This window comes from Manis javanica, chromosome 2, assembly GCF_040802235.1.
Source record: "Manis javanica isolate MJ-LG chromosome 2, MJ_LKY, whole genome shotgun sequence".
NCBI lineage: Eukaryota > Metazoa > Chordata > Mammalia > Pholidota > Manidae > Manis > Manis javanica.
Window position 1 is genome coordinate 142,309,666 of NC_133157.1, and position 21,449 is coordinate 142,331,114.

The window sequence follows — 21,449 nt, forward strand, 5'->3', positions numbered from 1 at the left end:
TAGAGTCTTTTCTAAAGAATGTAACAGCATATTTCAACTAGACTTTATGACCTACTGCTGTTTAGCTTCTGTAATGAGTATATCCAAGTGAGAGTGAATCGGCAGCAGGAAGAAAGTTAATTAAACATTTTCCAGGTCACATTATCGAAAATGAGCTCATCTGGTTGATTGTCACAGTGGGCATGCTAGAGTACTCAGCATCTCTGAAAATGTAGTGAGGAAAACATAGGATTTAAAAATGCCAGACTTGACATCCAAACCCCTTTCTTCTCATTTGGCATGTAAGAGAGAAGATAGTCTGTGAACCTGAACATCATTTTCAAAAAAATAACCCATAGCTTTGAATAAACCTATCATGTACTTAAGGTCAACTTTGTAACAAATAAACAGCCCTTTCTCATGTAGGACATTGTTCTTTAAAGAGACTTGATACAGAACTTTCAATACACAGGATGTCCCTTTTGCATATGGGTCTTGCAGTTACAGTAAATATTCTGTTGGGATATCCTATGAATTCAAATTGTCATGTTTGCCCATTTGTCAGTCAAGTGCCTTAAGTATAAGCAGCAGAACCTGATGGGCTAACTAAGCATAATACATAGCAGTTTATTCAAAGATACTGACTAACACACAGAATTAATGGGGAAGACTGAAGAATATCTCTGAGGACACTACTGAGAACATGTCTACACATTCTTGCAGAACCAGCCCAGTGAGGAAACGCTACCACAGCAGTGCTCTAGTGGTTCCCACAGTGGCTACTGTCACCACCACCCCCAAGGCAACTCTTCACCCCTGCCCGCTGAAAGCTGGCGCTCCAGCTGCAGAAGGGTTCCTCGGGGAGCCACTTTCATCAGAATGGTCACTTCAAAATGGAAATCTCAGGAAGGAACTCTGATTGGCCCAACCCAGGTTATGTACCTGCATGGGAAATGGGAATTATATATTTTTGGAGCCTACCTTGGGCAGGTGGGTCTCCTAAGTCTGTAAATTTCAGAGGCAGCCTAAAAGATGTCTCAGATAGAAAAATCTGGCCCTGTCGTTAGAGCCCGTCTAACTGATCATGCAAATTGGAACTTTCTTTGGCATAAAGAGGGGATGTCATTAAATAATTACTCCAGAAAAAGAGTTACAAATTGCATCACTCTGAACAGAAGTTGTCATTTGGTCAAGGTGACAGTTTTCATGCTCCAGCCCCTTCTCACTGTGGTCAGAAGCTTTTTCTATCTGCCAGCTTGACTGTGATGCTCCCATGTAAGAGGCTGCATCTCCCTAAGCTGCCAATGCGACAAAACAGCAGGCCACCACACCAGCTATGGGACCAGAAGGGGATCACGCTGCCTCACACGCCGGCCAGACTCTCACTGGGGCGGGGCTGGCTCTGTGATGCCTGCTGAGCTTACCTGCCAAGCTCTCCAAATGAATAATGCACAGGAAAGTCCATTAATAAATAAAATGCCTCCACAGATTACCAATAAAGCTACTTTTCTGTCTGTCTATATGGCTAATCCAATGTACAGCTCACCTGAAGGTGTAAGTAGAACTGTGATCCCTTTAGTACTTTATGCATCTATATTAATTGGTTAGCTCCTTGTAGAATGGGTAAATTGCTGTAAATGGAACAGATTTGGGAGTAACCATGATTTCTGGTCAAGAGTGGCATCTTTACAACCACAAACACAACTGCCTTGGTAAGAGAGGCCATCACAAGCTGGTGTGAGAAGTAGCCTTCTGTGGTGGTAAGAAGTTCTCCAGTTAATTTGGATGTTTTAAACCCTTAAGTCAAAGACTATTTTTACAAATTTATTTCCTGAACTTTATGCAAATTGATGTCTTATTTTCTTACTTATTCCACTTCAAATATTACTGTGAAGACTTCTGCAAAGCCCCCAGTTTTGTTTTTGCTGCTGAATTTTGTTACTTTGTTTTCTTTTTAACAAATATCTACTGGATTCCTGCTATGTCTGTAGCTGAGTTCAAAAGTTGGCTTCTCTGCCTGCATACTGTATCTGTCTCCTTTGCTGCCTTAACCTTTAAGCCAAAAGGAAAAAGAAAGGCAAAGGGCTCCTGCTCAGCCTGTAGCCCTGCACACAGGCTTGTTGGTCATCAAAGAATTTTGCTTATAGTTTGACATGTCTGCAAATAGCTGCTTCACTGAAGCTTGCCTTCTCCAGGAGGTAGGGAAATACATATGAAAATAATGATTGCCTTGTCAAAGAATTTTAGGAATGCCATAATCAGAGCTATGTCGGTGAGGGTCAACTGACCAAGGGCATGGAGCTTCTCAGCTCTCCTTGGACCCTCGCTGGTGCCCATGTCTGTAGCCTTCAGTCACCCCTAACCTGCTCCCCTTCTTGCTTCCTCTTCCCCTAGTATAAAAGGAGTTTGCAATCGACCCTGAGTTAAGGTGGTGTTTTAGGGCATGGATCCACCATCTTGTCAGTCTGCTGGCTTTCCAAATAAAATCACTTCTTTTGTCCCAACATCTAGTCTCTCGACTTAATGGCATGTCATGTGATGAGTGCTGTGAGCTTGAGCTCCCTAACATGTCAGGTAGTTTCAGGGGATAAAGTGAAGAATCTCACCACATGGCCTTGTCCTTGAGACATCCACAGTCTACTGGAGAGATGGACGCATCAACAAATGTACATCATAACATCACAGGTGATAATTTTGAACTGAGTAGTATTCAACCATAATCATAGATCTAAACTTTTGGGGAGAAAACCATGTATAGTTTAAACTATATGGACAAAAGATAGAAAACCCTGCTAACTTATACCTTTATTCCTAATGCTTGCAAATCATATTTTAAATACAAAAATATATAAAATTGGCTAAATTTTTTGGTTATATTTTTTAATGAAATAAAAAACCCACTGCATTTCAAAAACACAGATGTGGCCATTTCTGCAAAAGATTTGTGGTCTTTTTGACCCCTGAAAGTCACTGCAGAGTGCATTAAAGTGACAAAGGCCCTCACCCCATCAATGAAGACTGAGAATTAGTCCTCCCCAGGGCCAATTTCCTGCCCACTTGAACTACTGTGAAAACAATTGAATTATCAAGAGTTTTTCTGCCAATTCTAAGAGAGTTTGAGGGAAGAAAAGAAAAGAAAGATATTAAATGGTTAGCATTGAAAGTTTGACCGATAAAATGCAATTTTCTCTGAATATCTTGAAATCAAAACACATTTCTCTTTAGCTATGGAGTAGCTGAAGCTGCCCCAAGGGGTCTGCTCTGATGAAGAGTTACTTTGTCCATTGACAGATAAGGAAACTAAGATCCACAGATGCCAGTGATTTGGCCAAGGTGACAAAATTTAGTTAAATAACTGGAAAAAGGAGTAAGACAATCAATCCCTAGATAATTAAGGGCAGTTTTATAAAACTATGCAAAAATCATTACTTACTTAAAATTTTCAATCATAATAAATGACAAATGGTTTCTCATTTGCCTTTATTAAATAGAAGTGATCACTTTGGTGTGTTAATCTTTTAGTATGATGGTCTCAAAATTGTGCATTTATTCTTATGGCCACACAAATGATGTTTAGACTCTAAAAAAGATCCTCTCTGAAAAATTGTCATTTACCTTAGATTATTTAAATCTTAGGCAAAGTCACACAGCCAGGCACTCCCTAGTTATTTCATCTACTCATTCATTCAATAAACATTTACTTAAAATTTAAATATCAGGCACTATTCTTGAGAGAGGAACTGCAAAACTACATTAGTAATTTATAAGTATAATTACATGAAAATGAATAGAAGACAATGTCTAAGGGAGTCATGAAATTAAACTCCGATCTCTTCTCTAGAACTTTAAGGATATTTAGCAAGGTGTGAAGTATACCTTCTTCTTGTTGTAAGCATTGATTAACTTATTCGTTGAACACATACTCACTAAACATCTGAGCTGTGGAATGTATGAAAGAGGTTGTAGGGCTGGAGAAATGGAGCTTAGTACTTACACTTTGTCTAAAGAGCAAACCCTACTCTTTCTACCTCATATAGACTAATAAACTAAATGCAAAATTAACTTTAAGGTAACTTTTCAGGGGTTACCCTTGTGAGAAAAAGAGGCAACTTACTTGGGGAATGGAACAGTAGTCGGGCAGTGAGATAAGATCAAGGAATGCATCAAATGTGGGTATTCCTTGTTGTGAAGGGATTGTTAAGAACTACCTTGGAATCACCTATTGAACTTCCATCACGACTGGTCACCATGGTACGGGTATAGGCATAAACTGCAGTGCTTTACTGAATGAATAGGAGAGACCTGGGTCTTGTTTGGGGGGTTAAAAAGTTTGAGTGGCCTACTCTGCTGTTGCAGGTCAACATAAACATGAGTATGAAAGGCCAGTTCTTAAATGCTTCAAGAAGAATGGAAGTATATAACATTTCCTCAAGGACTTAAGACAAAGGAAAAGAACATTTTCCCAAGTTGATGTGTAACTTCAAGAATGACAGAGTTTTGGTGGTGTCCTTGCTGTTTGACACTTACCTCCATCTTGTTTCACCTCCATCTCTGGGTCCATCTTGCCTGTAATAAACGGAGCACATGAATGCAAACCAGCACCATCCTCCGTGCTGTGTGGTGTTGGTGACTGCCTCCTGCAGACACACACAGTGGAGAAGGGCCACCATTAAAATGCCAAACTGTGTTCTTTGGGCAACAGGGCTCAGAGAAGTTTTTTTGGCATAGCGCCTTAGGAGTCATGACGTCATCTTGGCTGCATTGTTCTGTCTGTCTATGGAGCCTTAAGGAGAATGGGAATTGATGAAAATTTCTGACGAAAGGTTTATATAAGCAGCAGGACTAGTGGGGAGGCAAGTGCTCTCATCTGAGTGACTGCCCTGACTGTCAAGTCTCTATACTCAAGTCCTTTCAGGGGCTAGGCCATAAAACCTGATCATAAAATGCATAACTAAGTCAGGAAATATGCCTTTTACTAGGCCCAGTGGACTTGGTAAGCCATGTGGGTTGGTTCGTGTTCTTCCATGCCCATTATGTCTCACTTTCATTTCCTCTCTGTAGCTCTATACATGCCCCAGTTCTTCAAGCTGCGCCCCCCTCCACCACAGATGTCCCTTCACTGCAGGCTCCAGGAGGGAGCATGGAGCACCCTGGAATGATCTTTTTATTGTGGTCTTCTCACAATAATAGACTCCATACTCCTACAGAGGAGAAAGTGTGGCCTAAAAAAACTGAATTCCATAGTGACTCTTATAGCAGAGGCGCTTACTACATCAGCATTGACTGAATAAAAACAAATCATTTCTAAGTGAATTGTCAAAAATAAAATCACCAGTTTACACCCCCATGCTCATGGAACATGGTGGCCAAGACAGACAAACTGGGATAGGAATTGTGGCAGTTCACAATGAAATGGAATGGGGAAATTGTAGAAGAAATCAGTAGGGGGAGAAAACCATGATATGTTGAAAACAATGTCCTTTATCACCATCAGGGGACTTTGAGAAAAATATTGATACTTGAACATAGCAGAGATGGGGTTGCTCATTCACTTTATGTGAACTCTCAAGAGACAAGGGGTTGAACAGGTAGTTGGACAAGCCAAGTCTCCAGAGTAACTGCATATGCAAAAGACTGCATGTGAAAAGGCTGGTGCCAGTATAGAGGATCCCGAAGTCCTCAGTGAAGAGGGATGCTGGTTGAGACACAGTTCTCTCTGGTGAGTTCTAAAGCATTGGTCAGCTAAGGAAAGAACAAATGGCCTTTCTGCTCACCAAGGACAATGACAGACATTCTTCTGTCCAATCATCTGACACCCTGTGTGCAGAAATCTCTTACAGTCCGGGGCAAAGAAGCAAGAGTAGTGCAGGTTTTTCAAGTGGATTTCTGCAGGGGTATTTCCAGATCCCAGCATGCACTGTATCTTTGCAATGACTTTTCTCTGAAATGTAACCTGGCTTGGCTTTTTCCAGCATCCTTTGGAGCATGCTTGTCTCATAAATGCTGCAGGTAAAGAGGAGATAATGAAGAAATGAGTTAACTATGGTAATTTAAGGTGTATATTTGACATAATGGATGGACATGAAAATTAACTATTGTAACTGACACTTCCTGTGTCCAGGGACACAAAATTTCACAGGTCAGATGCCTTCTTTAATAAATCAGTCATAAAACATTTATTGGTACTACTTTGTCCCTGCTTTATTATTTCACTTTGAAATTTTGTGTCTAATCTGCTTCTCTCCATCTCTACTGTTGCCATCTCTCATTTAGTCACTGCAGAGGCTTTAAACTGCTCTATGTCTCCTCTTGGCCCCCTTAAATCTATTCTCCATGCAGCACCTGGAGTTAATTTTTTTTAACATACTTCAGATCATGTAACTTCTTGCTAAGTCATTTAATGACATCCCTCTGCATCTGAAAGACAATTCACACTTCACAGTGTGGATTGCCAAGTTGTGTCAGCCAAACAGTTGTAAATACTATTATTTAAGAAATGTAATTACTGCAGCAGTAGGGGACGATGAGTTGAGGAAAGGGCCTGGAGGCAGGTTATGGCAATAAACAGATGGAGGGCCTTTGCTAGAGCTGAAGCCTTGGTGAGAGAATTATGAATTGAAGGATTGCTTTAGAAGTCAGACTTGGGAGACAAAGTGGATGCTGAAAATAATAAAATGGGAAAATAAGAGAGTGGTGTTTGAGATTCTGATTTAAAATGATACAATAGGGAAGTCAAGAGAAAAAGTGCACTGGACATAGCACAGGAGAAGAAAGAAGAGGAAAAAGAGGGTTGGGAAAAGTTGGAAGGGATGTAGAGTTATTTTTTAGCAAACACTCCAGAAGCCCTGACTATGTGCCTGGCACTCCTCCAAGCACTTAAGAAATATTAACTCATTTAAAACTCTAAACAGCCTTCCAAGGCAGCGGCTGCGACTGGACTGTGTGCAGATGAGCAAAATGAGGCCCAAAAAGGGTCCCATGTAAGATCCCACAGTTTGTAGCTAGAGGGTGTGCAGTTGGAACCCAGATGTTCTGGCTTCAAGTCCATGGTCCCAGTAGCTCTATTTTCTGCCTCTCTGAGTGGTTTCCTGGTAGCACTGAACACGTTCACATTGTTTGGGCGACCATCACCACCATTTATCTCCAGAACATTTTCATCTCCCCAAATTGAAATGCTGTGCCTATTAAACACCAACTCCCCATTTCCTTCATCCTGTCTCCAGTCCATAGTGACCACCATTCTACTTTTTGTCTCTATCGATTTGGTGACTTTCTTTTTAATCAGATACTTTCTTTATGAAATTCATAGAGCAAGAGAAGCTGTCTGCATGCTTTCAAACTTTAGGGTAGGATTGAATGTCTCCTAAGAAAAAATGAATTTTGCCTAAGAGTAATACAAATTTTATAGCTTTTTCTTGTTGCTGTATCTTTCATCCCCACCTACCCTTTGCCCATCCCCAGTAACTCCTTGGAGCACAGAAGATTATTAATGAAAGACTGTTTCAGTATTAAATTAAACTTCCCATATACTGAAGAATTAGTGTAGAGAATTTTAATATGATCTATTACTTTGGTTTCTCTAAGAAGAACTTATTTGTGCTCATGTAAACTTAAAGAGGCTCCTTACTAGTAATGACATTGAATTTATAAACCTTTGAACTTCTAGAAGGACCATGAAAACTAAGTATCTTTGACTTAACAGGAGAAAACCCCTTTTTTTCCGTAACATTTCAGTGAGGGCAAAGCTATATTAGTCATTTCAAAGGAAGGGGAGAGTGTTGGCAAAACAGACATACAACATTTGCATATTTGACAATTAAATACACTTAGGAAAAACAGAGAGCACAGAATTTGGAGTGAGTCAAATAGGAATTCAAATCACAGGTCTGCCATTGAGCCATGGCGTAGACTTGGACAAGAGAGTTCAGTCTTCTAAATTTGTTTTCTCATCTGCAAAATGGGACCTCACAGGCTATGTAAGGAGCACCTGGGATAGTATGTGGAAATACCTTCATATGGGGGCCATAAATTCCATTTTCCCCTTGGTTGGATTTCCCCTATTTCACATGTTTTTGCAGATTTTGATCTGTACTGAGGTTAGACATAGCCCAAAATGAAATGGCATCTTGTAATACAATTATTTGAACAAGATTAACTGAATTCAATCCAATCAACTTTCTTATTTGACTTTGAGATTTCATATGAAAGCAACAAAAACATTTGTATATATAAAATTTTATCCTGTGTTAAAAACCTGCCATAAGTGAATAATGTTTGTCAAATAGCTTGTGAAAATACAGCATGTTCTAATGACAGAATCCCTCAGGTGGAAAACAGTGATTATCTCGGTGGGCAAGAAGAGTTTCAAAGAGATGTGTTGGACCCTCAAGGCAGGCAGGGACCGAGGCAGCATTGGAGAACCCTTATATCATTTACCCAGCAAGGTGATACTTCTTTTATTACTAAATTGCACATTAAAAACTCTTAACATTGTATCAGAAAATGAATTAAAAGGTGTAAGGATTATATAGATGTGTAATCTAATTTCTACTTGGTTTTAATTCTACGTACAGTTGAACTTTTATCAGTTTGAGTTCTTTTAATCACAGTGTAAGCTCTGAATAAATATTGAACAGACTGAGTCTCTGACATAGCAAAAACTTTGCTAGACACTGCCCATTTTCCAAAGATTCTTGTTTTGCTTTATGGACTCAAATACGAGCAGTTTAAATTTCTATGCCTGTTCCTCACTTAACATGAACAAAGCAGTTCTTCCCTTGAAACAGACACCGGTGACACAGTACATAGGTTGGTTTTGCAAGATGCATACTGGGTTGAAGAATGATTAAAAACAAACTATGAAGGAAGTGGCCATCCCTCAAAGCCAGGCTGTAACCGCTTATTCTCTGCTATGAGGCAACGGGAGTTCCACGCTGAATTTCTTTATAAAAGAATATAAACTGAAGAACTGAACTGAGTGAAATTTTTCAAGAATCTAGCCCCAGCTCCAAGGTAAATATGCATTTGAGGAAGCTTTTCTGCTCTTCTTCAATCTTTTGGCCGCAGTCATCAGGAATATTTCACTTCTTTACTCAGCCTGGTTTCCTGAGAAAATGTGAATTTTAGCTTTTTCCATCAAAGATCTCCTTGCAGCTGGTGCTAAAAGAAGTATCACCTTTCTGGACAAATGATATAAAGGTGTCTGTGGCAGAAGGATTCTCGAATGTGCTGCCTCGGTCGGTCCCTGCCTGCCTTGAGGGTCCAACACATCTCTTTGAAACTCTTCTTGCCTATTGAGATAATCACTGCTTTCTACTGAAAGATTCTGTCATTAGGACATGTTGTATTTTCACGAGCTATTTGGCAAACATTATTCACTTATGGCAGGTTCTTAGTACAGGATAAAATTTATATGTATACAAATAAAAATATTTGTTGAGATCTTCCGAGTCTGATGGTATTTGGCAGGAAATGCACACAATGCCATTGACTCCCTGCTGACTGCCCGCAGGGCTGGTCTCTGGGGCTGGTGTGCCTGCCCTCCTGTCCACTCCTGACCCCAGGGCTCTATTTCAGTCCATCATACAAAAGTAGCCAGGTTACATTTTCTTACTCTCATACTCTATCATCAGATCACAACTAACCTCTGTCCGGGATGAGAATCAGGGTTTAATCCCGACTTTACTACTAATTAACTGTGTAAACTTGCACATGTCCTAACCACTCTGAGCCTTATTTCTACAACTGTAAAATGAGTAAATTAGACCAGATTATATCTAATGTGCCATCCAGCTCTTAAAGTTTGTATTTCTGATTAGTTACCATCTACTATGTGCTTAGGTGCACTACATGTCATTTAGTCTAGTCTTGGCTGAGACCCTTGCAATACCCCACTCTTCCTTCTCTCTGGTTCAGATTCATTCTGTGGTGTCTAGCAGCCTCTTCTCTGCTCCCAGTCACTTTCCTTCTCCTCTCAAAGGTTGACTTCACTGCCTTTCTTTCTTTTTTGGTTCATGTGTTTTCTTTTATTACAATTTTTTATTAAGGTATTAATGATATACACTCTTATGAAGGTTTCACATGAAAAACAATGTGGTTACTACAGTCTCCCTTATTATCAAGCCCCCCCACCCCATTGCAGTCACTGTCTATCAGTGTAGAAAGATGCCACAGAGTCACTACTTGCCTTCTCTGTGCTACACTGTCTTCCTCATGACCCCCCCACACCATTTGTGTCAATCATAATACCCCTCAGTCCCCTTCTCCCTTCCTCCCCACCTATCTTCCCCCACCCCTCCCCTTTGATAACTGCTAATCCCTTCTTGGAGTCTGTGAGTCTGCTGCTGTTTTGTTCCTTCTTCACTACCTTTCTTATCTGTCAACTTTCCTTAAGGCAGTACTAACTCTATTGGGTACAATTATGCCATTAAAAGGTAAACACAACAAAAGAATTAACATGTCAAAATAGCCAAAGAGATCTGTAAAAGAAGAATAACAGGATAACAGCCCAAACAAATAATAGAGGCACATTATAAAGACATGATAATTAAATATAGTACTGGTGTAGAAATAGGCATGTAGAAATATGATGTGCTGGCCAACTGGACCAAAACAAGGCTGGAAATAAACCCAAGAATGTATGAGTACATATAACATTGAAGCTGCATGCAGTTCAGCAGATAAACTATAGATCAGCTATGTACTCATGCAGAACAAAATGAAGCTGAGCTATTTATAGCTCATAACATGATAAATTCCAGATGGGGTGAAGATGTGAATATTTTAAAAAATCATGGCAATCTTAGGGGATGTGAATATATTTGTATACTTCATAACATTAAAAACATAGAATTCTTAAGCATGGCATGAAATCTAGAAGCCACAGGAAAAAGCTAGGCAAATTCAATACAAAAAAATCAAAAATATTTAGATGAATAAAAAAACACTGAGAATAAAGTCAGAAAAAAAAATACTAAACAGAGAAAAACAATTGCCTCACATGTGATGGAGGGCTAGGCTAATTTTATTATAAAGGATATCTTATGGGTCAATATGAAAAAAAATCTAACTGTAAGGAACAATGGGAAAAAATATAGATAGCCAATAAACAAATGGACAAGAATAAATGGGACTGATGCTGTCAGGCGAGGCCCACAGCTCTGTGTGTGTGTGTGGTACAAGAAGAAGAACATGGGCCTTGGTGCCTCAGGTTTCAAACTCTGTTCTTTTACTTTTAGCTGTGTAACCTGGGCAACTAATTAAACCACTCTGTGCCTTAGTCTCCTTATTAGTATTTGGAGAGAGTGGTAATGTTACATCTTATTTCTTTATGAGAATGAAATGTATCAATATTTAAATGGTCCTCGATCAGTGCCAGGAACACAGTGTGACACAAGAGTTTATTTTTTAAATAAAAATAATACTTATATTATTATAAGTAATGTAGCAAGAAGGTAATTTTTAGAGGACAGTTTGTCAGTATTTGTCAATATTTTAAGTGCCTCTACTCTGGCAATTTCTCTACTTGTAGGATTTCATTCTAAGATTTACTCACACAGCTGTGTAGAATCGTACACATAAGTCTGTTCATTACAACATTGTTTTTAAAAATAAGAATTACAGAACGAATCTAAATGCTGATCAACAAAGGACTGCCCAAAAATAAATTTTGGTTATTTTAAGCTAAAGGAGTTGAAAAGAATGAGGTGGTTCTGTATCTACTGAAATAATAAGAGAGTTTATATTGTTTAGGGAAAAAGGGATTCTGTGTGTGTGTGTGTGTGTGTGTGTGTGTGTGTGTATGTGTATGTACATTATGGACAAAATGTTTGTGTCTTCCTAGATTCATACATTGAAACCCTAACTCCCAATCTGATGGCATTAGATGATGAGGGTGGAGCCCCCATCAGTGGAATTAGTGTTTTTATTCAGCTATAGTGAGATTTGGGTGCAGGTCCAATCAAAAAGATACATGAGAGATATGATCTTTCTCTCCACCATGTGAGGACACAGCAAGAATGCATCCCTTTACAAACCAGAAAGAGAGGTCTCACCAGAAACTGGACATGCTAACACCTTGATCCTGGACTTTTCCAGCCTTTAGACCATAAGGAATCAATCTCTGTTATTCAAGCCGTTCAGTCACAGTATTTGTGTTACAGCAACCTGAACTAAGACTTTGTGCATGTGTGTGATGTACATACACAGCAGAGCGGATCTTCACCAGCTGCAACAGTGCTTTTATCTCTGGTCTGCGATTGGCAGGAAGGCAAGGATCAGGGCCTGGGAATGCAGATCAAGTATATGAGGCATGGATGAACACTGACCTGTTAAAGAAATACACACACCACACTGAAAAAGATCCCTTCCCTTGGAAGCTTTTATCGACTGGTAATAATAATAATAATAATAATAATAATAACAATTATTGCAGTAATAGTAAATCTTTCTACAGTATCCACAGTCCACTAGGAATTATTCAAAACACTTTACTTATAGAAGCCTTGTTTCATATAATATCCTATTGAAGAGAGCCCTTGATTACTTCTATTTTATACATGAAGAAACCAAGATACAAAAAGATGAAGGACGTTGCCCAAGTGGTGCAGCAGAGATGAGAAGAGCTGGGGTTTTGGTCAGCCGGCCCCTCGGCTGTGCTGTCACCACTCCAAGAGGGCGAGCGGGTGAGAGGGTGAGTGGGCAAAGTGATGCGAACCCTGCCCCCAAATCCCACCATGGCTGAGGAAAGGCTACCAAGCAGTTTGCATCACTAATAGACCAAAAACAAATAAGAGAATGATAGCAGCCCTACGCTACTTGGATGTTATTTCTGCATATTCAATAAGCATTGCTGTTTTCCTAGAAACCAAAATTTTTGGTTTCATGACCAGTTTAATCCTTAGAAGAGACTTTAATAGTCCAAAAGTCCCTTCTCCTTCATGGATCAAAGTTGAAGTTGTGGAGGGTCATCCAGGAGTGAGCATCTGTGGCCCCAAACTTCCTGGGAAGACCACACAGTTCCAGCGGACTCCTCTGCTCTGTGGCAGGCCCAGGCCTCCTGGCATCTCACTCCTGGCTGGTCCCTGGGTGCAGTGCTACAAGGACCTCAGCACTGGAGAACCCCTTTTCAGTGGGAGCGCCTGGCAGGGAGACTAAACCCCGAGTTGGCCTTTTCCTGAAGCTCATGCAGCTAAGCCAAAGCTCACCAGCAGGAGCAGACTCCCAACGGTTCAGCGCCTACCAGATTCCAACCCTAGTCTGGAATGTATCAGTTTGTAAAGTAGCACTATCATAAATTCCTCACTGATAAAGAGTTATAGTCCTCCTCAGCCCCGAGTTCACGATCTCTACAGTAAATTAGAGGCTTAGCAGAGCACATTCACTTTTGCCAGGCTCTTGACTTGAAGCTGAGGTCATCATTGCTTCACCTGTCCAAACGTACCATCTACCACTAAGAAGGAACTTAGATCCTCTCAACTATTTAGCTCCACTATGTTACAGAACAATTTTTAAAAAATATTTAGTCTTCAAGGGCAATTTCTAAATACATGTTGGTGAAACCAATAGGTGGTGGGAACATTTTTTTTTTCTAAGTGTTATGTAGTTCCTATCACACCTGAGTGAGGAACAGTTGGTACTTACCTATCAGTTTGATTTATTACATGAGTAACATTGTGCCCAGGGCTGGATGTCAGAACTCCAGAGTCTCCGAGTTACCCTAACACTGTGCAAAGAGAAAGTTGCTCAAAAGACCTGCTGTGATCCCTACAGGGCCTAACTACAAGTGAACTTGAGACATGGCTGGCTGTGATTTTCCATGAAGAAAGTGAGTAAACGTAGCTTGGCAGGAAATGCCTGGAAAATGTGAAGCCAAGGAAGGGGTGAGGAGGCAATGTCAAATTAAAGGTTGTGTTTGTGACAAGAAGTGAAAATTATGGCACTGCCAAGCTATTTCCAAACCAAGTGGATGAAGACAGAAAAGAAAACTGGCTTCTGAAGGCTTTAAATAAATCCTCTGTTTTCCTAACAGCTCTTCTTCCAAACCACTGACTATCTTTAGCCGTAATCACCTGCAGTCCATATTGGTGCATCAGTATTATAATTTAGTGTTGTGGTTTATGTTCACAGCTTCATGGCAACCTTCTATATTTACTGTGAAAGTGAACCAAACTGAGCTTGTTTTTAAATGTAAGCGACTTAAACTACGAGAACATACATAATGACAAAGACTGTATGACAGTGTCTGTATTTACAACCAAACACGTTATTTTGGATGGGCCAGGAAGAGCAGGGCAGGGCAATTTCAGAAATGTCAATACATCTCTTTCCTATGATGACATTTTAAAATTGTACAAATCTATTTTTATGTGCTTCTTGATGTGTTATATAATTTTAAGTCTGTCATAAAATTTTTGACCATGGAAAACCTTACTATGGTTTGGGGTGTCAGAAAGATCAACCCCACCCATCTCTGCACTGTTAATTCTCCCAGTGTCACATTCAGTCACCCTTCCCTTTAAAGGTGTCCTCAGGCTCCCTTCCAGCTATAAAATTAAGTCCAGACATGGTCTCCACCTCACTCAGTCTGGGGTTTGCTCAGCTTAGTTCTGAGGTCTCAGCGCAGCCTCCAGGCTCTCCAGCAATCCTGTTTGATCACGCACAATCTTCTGTTATCCGAATGCACCACGTGTGTATGCTGCTTTCCCCTGCTCTACCCTGTACATGCTCCAGGGAATTATCATCCTTCCTTTCCCAGGAGGAGTCAGGCCGCTCTCTTCCTTGCTCCTTTGAACCTCTGGTCATAGCTCTAGAACAGTCTGCCAATGTTGTGATCATCCATTTATTTTTCTGCCATCTCTACCACACGTACTAGATTTCTCATGTGCATGTGCTATGTCTTATTTTGAAAATAATTCAAAATACCAGAGGGATCAATGAGCTCGATTTGCTTGATGCGTAGCCATAATTGAATGAGAGTCTTTTATAGCATGGTAATACTACCTCCATTTAATGAAAATGTACTTGGTTTGAGAACTTCATTCAGTTCTGAGTGGCGTTAGATAGACTCATATTTTGAATTGCACTGCCAGAGTGATTTTCTTAAATTGTAAAGCTCATGTCAATTGCCTGCTCAAAATTTTATTTTCCCCTTATCTTCCTTAGCTTTCCCAGGAATGCTGAACCCTTTCTTGTACCTCAGGAAACTGTATCTCAGGGCAGGTAAATCAGTTGCCTCAAGGCACCAGTGAAAAGCGGGGCCCAGAGGTAGGTGCTCAGTTGTGTCTGATACCAAAGCCACAGCTCTCCCCAGTGTTCTAGGACAGATTCAAATTCTTTGACTTGGTTTATAAAGAGCTTTCATGACTGGATCCTGTTTATTTCTCCAGCAAAACTTTTCCCAACAGCCCCTGAACACCAGATCCACTGAGGTTGGCCAACCTGAGCTATTTTCTCTTGTACATCAGGCCTTTCTCCTGCCCTGGGACAGGGATTCTCCTGGGCTGGACCACACCATCATCCTCACACCCCATGTTGTCTGTTCCCATGCCTCCTCCCCAGTCCATACCATTACTGTTTGCCTCAAAGGCATGGGTTTCCTGAGACCCTAGGACTTAGCACAGTATTTTGTACTCAACAAAACTATTTATGAATTGTGTGTGTGTACTTGGAATCTTCAGTGAGTAAGAAAGGTTAGTAACTCACACCATTTTGTTTATAATTAGGAAGTAATTTGAACCTTAGGAAGAGGAATTCCCAGGAACAATGATGATAAATTAAAGGACAAATCAAGAAAGTATATATTAACAGGAGAGATGATGAAAATCCACAACGTGAAAAACCTATCAGATTTGTGTATGTGCTAATGTTGAACATTTTTAGTATCAAAAATGCATGATTATCAAAAAACTTGATTTTTTGGTGAATCTAGTTCATCAGACTCCATAACATATCAACAGAAATGCTGGAAGTTTAAGTCTTTAACATTGAAATAAGAAGATTAAATAGGCTTTATCTGCACCACAGGAAAATAGAATCACTTCATTTAATTAAAGCCAAAAAAATAGTCACATTACCTAGATATTAACTAGTAACGGAGCAAATATTACAATTATCTCAAATATTAAGTAAGCTGATTGGATTATGTATTTGTTTCCTTATTTTATGGAACATATTTTTAAAATAGTTTACTCATGCCCAAGGACACAGGGATTTGCCTTTTAGAGGTCATTATTATGGTGATATATAGGCACAATAAGATTTTTTATGTGCATTGGTCCATATATCTTACTAAGCATGTCATTTTATGCAAGATACTAATTTAAAGAGCGAGAAGCATCGGACTTGTTTGCAAGTGTACTTTAACACTTCTTACTGAAATTCAGATGACGTTAAATTTTAGGTCATTTCATTTGATGGTTTTCACTCCTCATTCAGCCCCTCCCTGCTCACTGTCACCCTCACATTACTTAATGCTGTCCCTCGGATTAAGACAGAAAACTGTTCAGCACAGCACCAGCTTTATTTATCTTAGAATAAGACATGAGCTTTCTTTCATCCTGCAGGTAATATGAATGACCTCTCTCTTTCCATGCATAGAGTTCTATCCAAAATAAAATATGGCCCTGTTACTATCCTAACAGAAAATGCATGTAAGGAAAAATTCTTCAGTTGGTCATTGAAAACTGTTCTTCATTTAGACCTGCTTAGCTGGGTGCACCAACACATGATTGTGGAAGGTGGAATTGACAGACTTCATACTCATAAAACATATTTTTAAGTTACATCTTCACCAAAACTTCAATCCTGGCTTTATCTTCTGCCCATATTATAAACTCTTAACAAAATTTGTAGCTTGCTTTCTAGTGGTTCAGGAAAGAGCAGGTAAATGTGCTCTTGATCCAGAGACAATATAGCTCATTTCTCATGGTAATCTTAGAAGAAGCATTTTTTAAAACTGTTTTATCTGGAGGTAGAACTAAACCTTTCATATTACATCTATAAAATCTTTGCATTTTTATTCAGTATTTTCCACTCTAGTTTTTTTTCTTTTACAGTCCTTTGAGGTAGGGCCAGTTCAAATAATTATTGTTACCTTTCACACATAATTAAGTAAGCTGGGAGTGGCTGAGGGATTAGTCCCAGCTCCTGAGTGGTGGTGGTGCTAGGAGGTCATCTCTGTGTTCTGCATTTTAGTCCTTAAGCCCTTGCCTGAACTGCTAGGTAGGGTGTAAGCTCCTTCATTGCTAAGTAGGATGGGAGCAACTGTATTTAATGAATCTCCAAATATCATAAGCCACTTGACAGAACTCTAATTTCTCCTCCTAAGGTTTGCTTGAGTCACTTGACAAGGAGGGAAAAAAAAACCCAAACTTTCTCTCTACCCAAAACTGGCTCAGTGGCTGGGCCCTAACTTGAACTGACAAAAGACAGGTTAACAGGAGAAAAAGGTTTATTTCATGTGCATGTGGAGGCTCTCATAGAAATGAAATGGAAAATCCTCAAAGATGTGGTCAGACCTGGAGAAATACACACCATTTGAAAAAGGGCAATAAATTTGTGGAGCAGTGACAAGGCAAAGGAAAAGGGTTTCCTGCAGTAAACTGTGTGAGGGTAAATATATGAGAAACTTAATAGAAGATAAGGGTGACTTTAGTAAAGTTTGTTTGAAGATTTCTCTTAGTGCTATCTCTGGGCCAATAAGAATCTAGATTCATCTCCTCTGAGTAAAAGACATTTTATTCTTCCTGGTAAGAAAGAGGGGAGAGGGTTACCTTCACAAATGGAAATTTATGGATTGCTTTTAAGCAGATAGGGGAGGGTAAAGAGCTTTTCCCTATAGTCTTCTGTTTCTCAGTTACCTTCAGTTCAAAACAATCCTTATGCCAAAGTGGCCTATTCTGAGATGGCATATTCTGACTCCTTCACACCTAAGTGTCAGATGGTATAATTCCTCAAAGAATAAGTCAGTTGTCTCTATCTGTTGTACTGAAAAGATGGTTCCAAAAGGGCCTTGGTTCCTGGGACTGGTAACCTTGGGAGGGAGGACAAAGAGAAAAGAGGTAAAGAACAGAGGAGGAAGAAGAACAAAAAGACAAATGCCATCGTTATTAGCATTGCAGCAGATGAATCTAGCCCACTGGAATCAGTATTGTCAAGATGATTAGAATGACAGACAATACGCAAATTGTGTCCACATACGGATGCACTGTGACCAGTTGGTTTAATTTGGAAAGACTGACAAAATGGACTGGGGGCAGTTTTGCCAACATCTATGACTACATCTATTGTGAATGTAAAGGTTATAAAAATTAATGAGAAAAGTCACATGTGTTTTATGCAATATAAACAAATTGATGCAGAGAATTGAGCCAATTATCCGAGCTTTGAAACAAAACCATCCTTCCCACAACTATGGCCATCATTCTTTCCTCCTTGCTACCCCACCACTAAAGAAAAGCAACTGAATTACTTTTGACATAATTATCTTGGCATGTAAAGTGTAAGACCTTTGAGGGTCTGAATTATTTGGCAGGGCTAACCTTCAATCCTATACTTTGATTTTGCTATCTTCTCTAATAGTTGTCAGAATTTTAGAGTTAACTGTGTTGACTTATAGTAAAAATATTAGTCAAAAAGTAAACTCAACAAATATCCATACCAGCATTACCTCATTGAATTTATTTGCTTTTCTACCTTACTGTTCCAACATGGCTGATTATGTCAGACAGCTCTTTGGGTGCATATCAAGGATGAATATGTGAAAAATGCAACATTTACATATTTACCCATTTTATGGCTCATATTGCCATGCATATACTGCTGAATAATGTCTGAAACAGGAAGAAAAGAACATTCAGCTTTTTTAATGCCTCCTCCCATTTGCCTTTGCAGATGGCTACTTTAACCCTTTCAAGGGTTTCAGTCTTCTTCATGTGGCCCTGAAGTCTCAGGCCACACATGGCAGCCACCTCCTGAGGTCGCAAGGTCCGTGACCCACTTAACATGCTGAATTCCTGTTCTAGTCCTTGCTTCCTTTTCTCTGTCAGAGAGTCTATTAAATTCTCTTTAGATCCTTAGACTCGATGATCTAGAATGTCATTTATTTATCCAGGGCTGGGGCTGGGGTGGAGGATGGGTAGAACATCAAGAAAAGCCTGTGAATTTAATGCTGTAGCTTAAGGTGTTTTTGTAGATATCCTTAGGTAATAATAAGAAGGATACTACCCAGATTGCTAGTGCCTACAGAAAACTCTACTGATTGAGAATAGATACAATAATTGTGCTGAAAGGTAGCACAGATGAGCACAGAAAAAGTGCTCAAAAATATGTAATAAAAAAGCAAGATTCAAAGATTAACAAGTTCTGATTCACATATCAGTCAAGATCAATGACCAAATCTACCAGATATTTCAAAATCTTCCCTTCACTTAGGGCTACATGGTCAAGTCAACAGTGAAAGACAAAATGTCAGACTAATTAACTGAGCAATTTAGGCCACAAAATCTACTATATACTTTCTGAACTTCAGTGAACAATTTTCAACTTCACATTGGAGATATATATATGGAGATAAGGAGTGTTTCCATATGCAACATGCACTCAACATCTGAAATCAATTCAGATTATATTGCCTTTTATTATACAGGAACACATTTATTTAAAATTGCAAAATAGGATAGTATCTTTACCTGTCATTTCTAATTAACTGTACATCATTATCTGTTCAGAATTGGTTTCATAAAAGGAAAAGGCCAAAGTAAACAAGGGCTAAGGCAAAGAGATGTACCTTCCTTTGTATCCTTAACCCCATCAGAGCAGACCACAACAGGAAGCAAAGTCTCTACAGAGGTGGACTGGAAAAGCCTCTGTCTCCCTAGGGGCAGAGGGAAGCCCTGTCATAAAGCCATGTGGAAGAGCCAAGTCATCACTTAGGTCATTAAAGTTGAAATTTTTCTTCTGAAAGAGCAAGAAAGTTCACTTCCTGTTTGGTGTTATGCATGTAGGTTGTTCTCTCAATAACCGAAGTGAGAAAATAGTATGTCAGGGTTTCTTTTTTTTGTTGTTGTTGTTGAGAGGGCATCTCTCATATTTATTGATCAAATGGTAGTTAACGACAATAAAATTCTGTACAGGGGACTCAATACTCAGTGCACAATCATTAATCCACCCCAAGCCTAATTCTCATCAGTCTCCAATCTTCTCAAGCATAACGTACAAGTTATTACATGGTGAACAAATTCTGACATAGTGAATAAGTTCTTACATGGTGAACAGTACAACGACAGTCATCACAGAAACTTTCGGTTTTAATCATGCATTATGAACTATAAACAATCAGGTCAAATATGAATATTCATTTGATTTTTATACTTGATTTATATGTGAATCCCACACTTCTCCCTTTATTATTATTATTATTATTTTTAATAAAATTCTGAAGTGGTAGGTAGATGCAAGATAAAGGTAGAAAACATAGTTTAGTGTTGTAAGAGAGCAAATGTAGATGATCAGGTGTGTGCCTGTAGACTATGTGTTAATCCAAGCTAGACAAGGGCAATAAAACATCCATGGATGCAGAAGATTTCTCTCAAAACAGGGGAGGTGAGGTTCTAAGCCTCACCTCTGTTGATCCCCAATTTCTCACCTGATGGACCCCCTGTGACTGTGCCTGTCTTAGGTTGTTCCTGCCTTGAGGAATCTTACCCATCTCTGGCTAACCAGTCATCTTCCGGGGCCATAAAGGGAAATGTAAAGTTGGTAAGTGAGAGAGAAGCCATATTGTTTGAAAAGGTAAGTTAGCTTTTTACTTCTTTGCAGATTTATGCCCTGTGGCTTCTATGCCCAGCATTTGTCTTGAGGTATCTTTACCACTTGGAGGAATTATGATATTTGGTAAATTCGATATGAGGCACAAATTCTATTTAAGGGTTGTAATTAGGAAGGAAGAAGAAAAGCTATAGAAGTAGCAGGCAGAAGAAAACATGGGAAGATTGATTATTTCTTTGACATATCTTCTTGTAGAGTAAGTTAAGCATGTATAAGTTTTAAACTACTAATTAAATTGCACACACACATTAACATAATAGGAATACAGTTACATAACCAAAGCAGATCTATAATTACCAGCCTTCTCCAGTGAAACCAAGAAAACCAGTTAGGCACCGTAGGCATTTGTGAAAATCTATCTATGATATGATGGATATTGTCCAACTGTACTTGAACAGTCTGAGAGAAATCAGAAAAATTAGAACAACCCATTCCTGGGAACTGTTCACATCCCATATGTTCTTTTAACAGTAGATAGTCTGTAGTTGTAAGATTTTGGAGCGCTACAACTTGCACTTCTCCTAATTCTTGGTTGAGTTCCAACAGTATAGATCCAGTCAAATTTGTTGTTTTACTGTATGCACAGGCCAGCTTAGATAACTCCTTCTTCATTTCCATGGCAAGTCCAGGAACCAGTGGGATGA

General features: G+C 39.4%; 1 long non-coding RNA gene across 5 annotated transcripts in view; it reads right to left on the reverse strand.

The window, feature by feature from the left end:
* Positions 1–4,321: 4,321 nt before the first annotated feature.
* The window catches only part of LOC108397474 (uncharacterized), an 81,547-nt gene continuing 64,419 nt past the window's right edge, over positions 4,322–21,449 (reverse strand). For 2 of the 5 annotated variants that reach the window (XR_012128171.1, XR_012128173.1), the window contains 2 exons: positions 12,183–12,305; positions 5,464–5,982 (listed from right to left, as the gene is read on the reverse strand). This is a non-coding gene — a long non-coding RNA (uncharacterized lncRNA). Of the gene's footprint in view, positions 4,617–5,463; positions 5,983–12,182; positions 12,306–21,449 lie in introns of those variants that run through there. The other 3 variants (XR_012128172.1, XR_012128177.1, XR_012128176.1) reach the window with 3 other exon arrangements.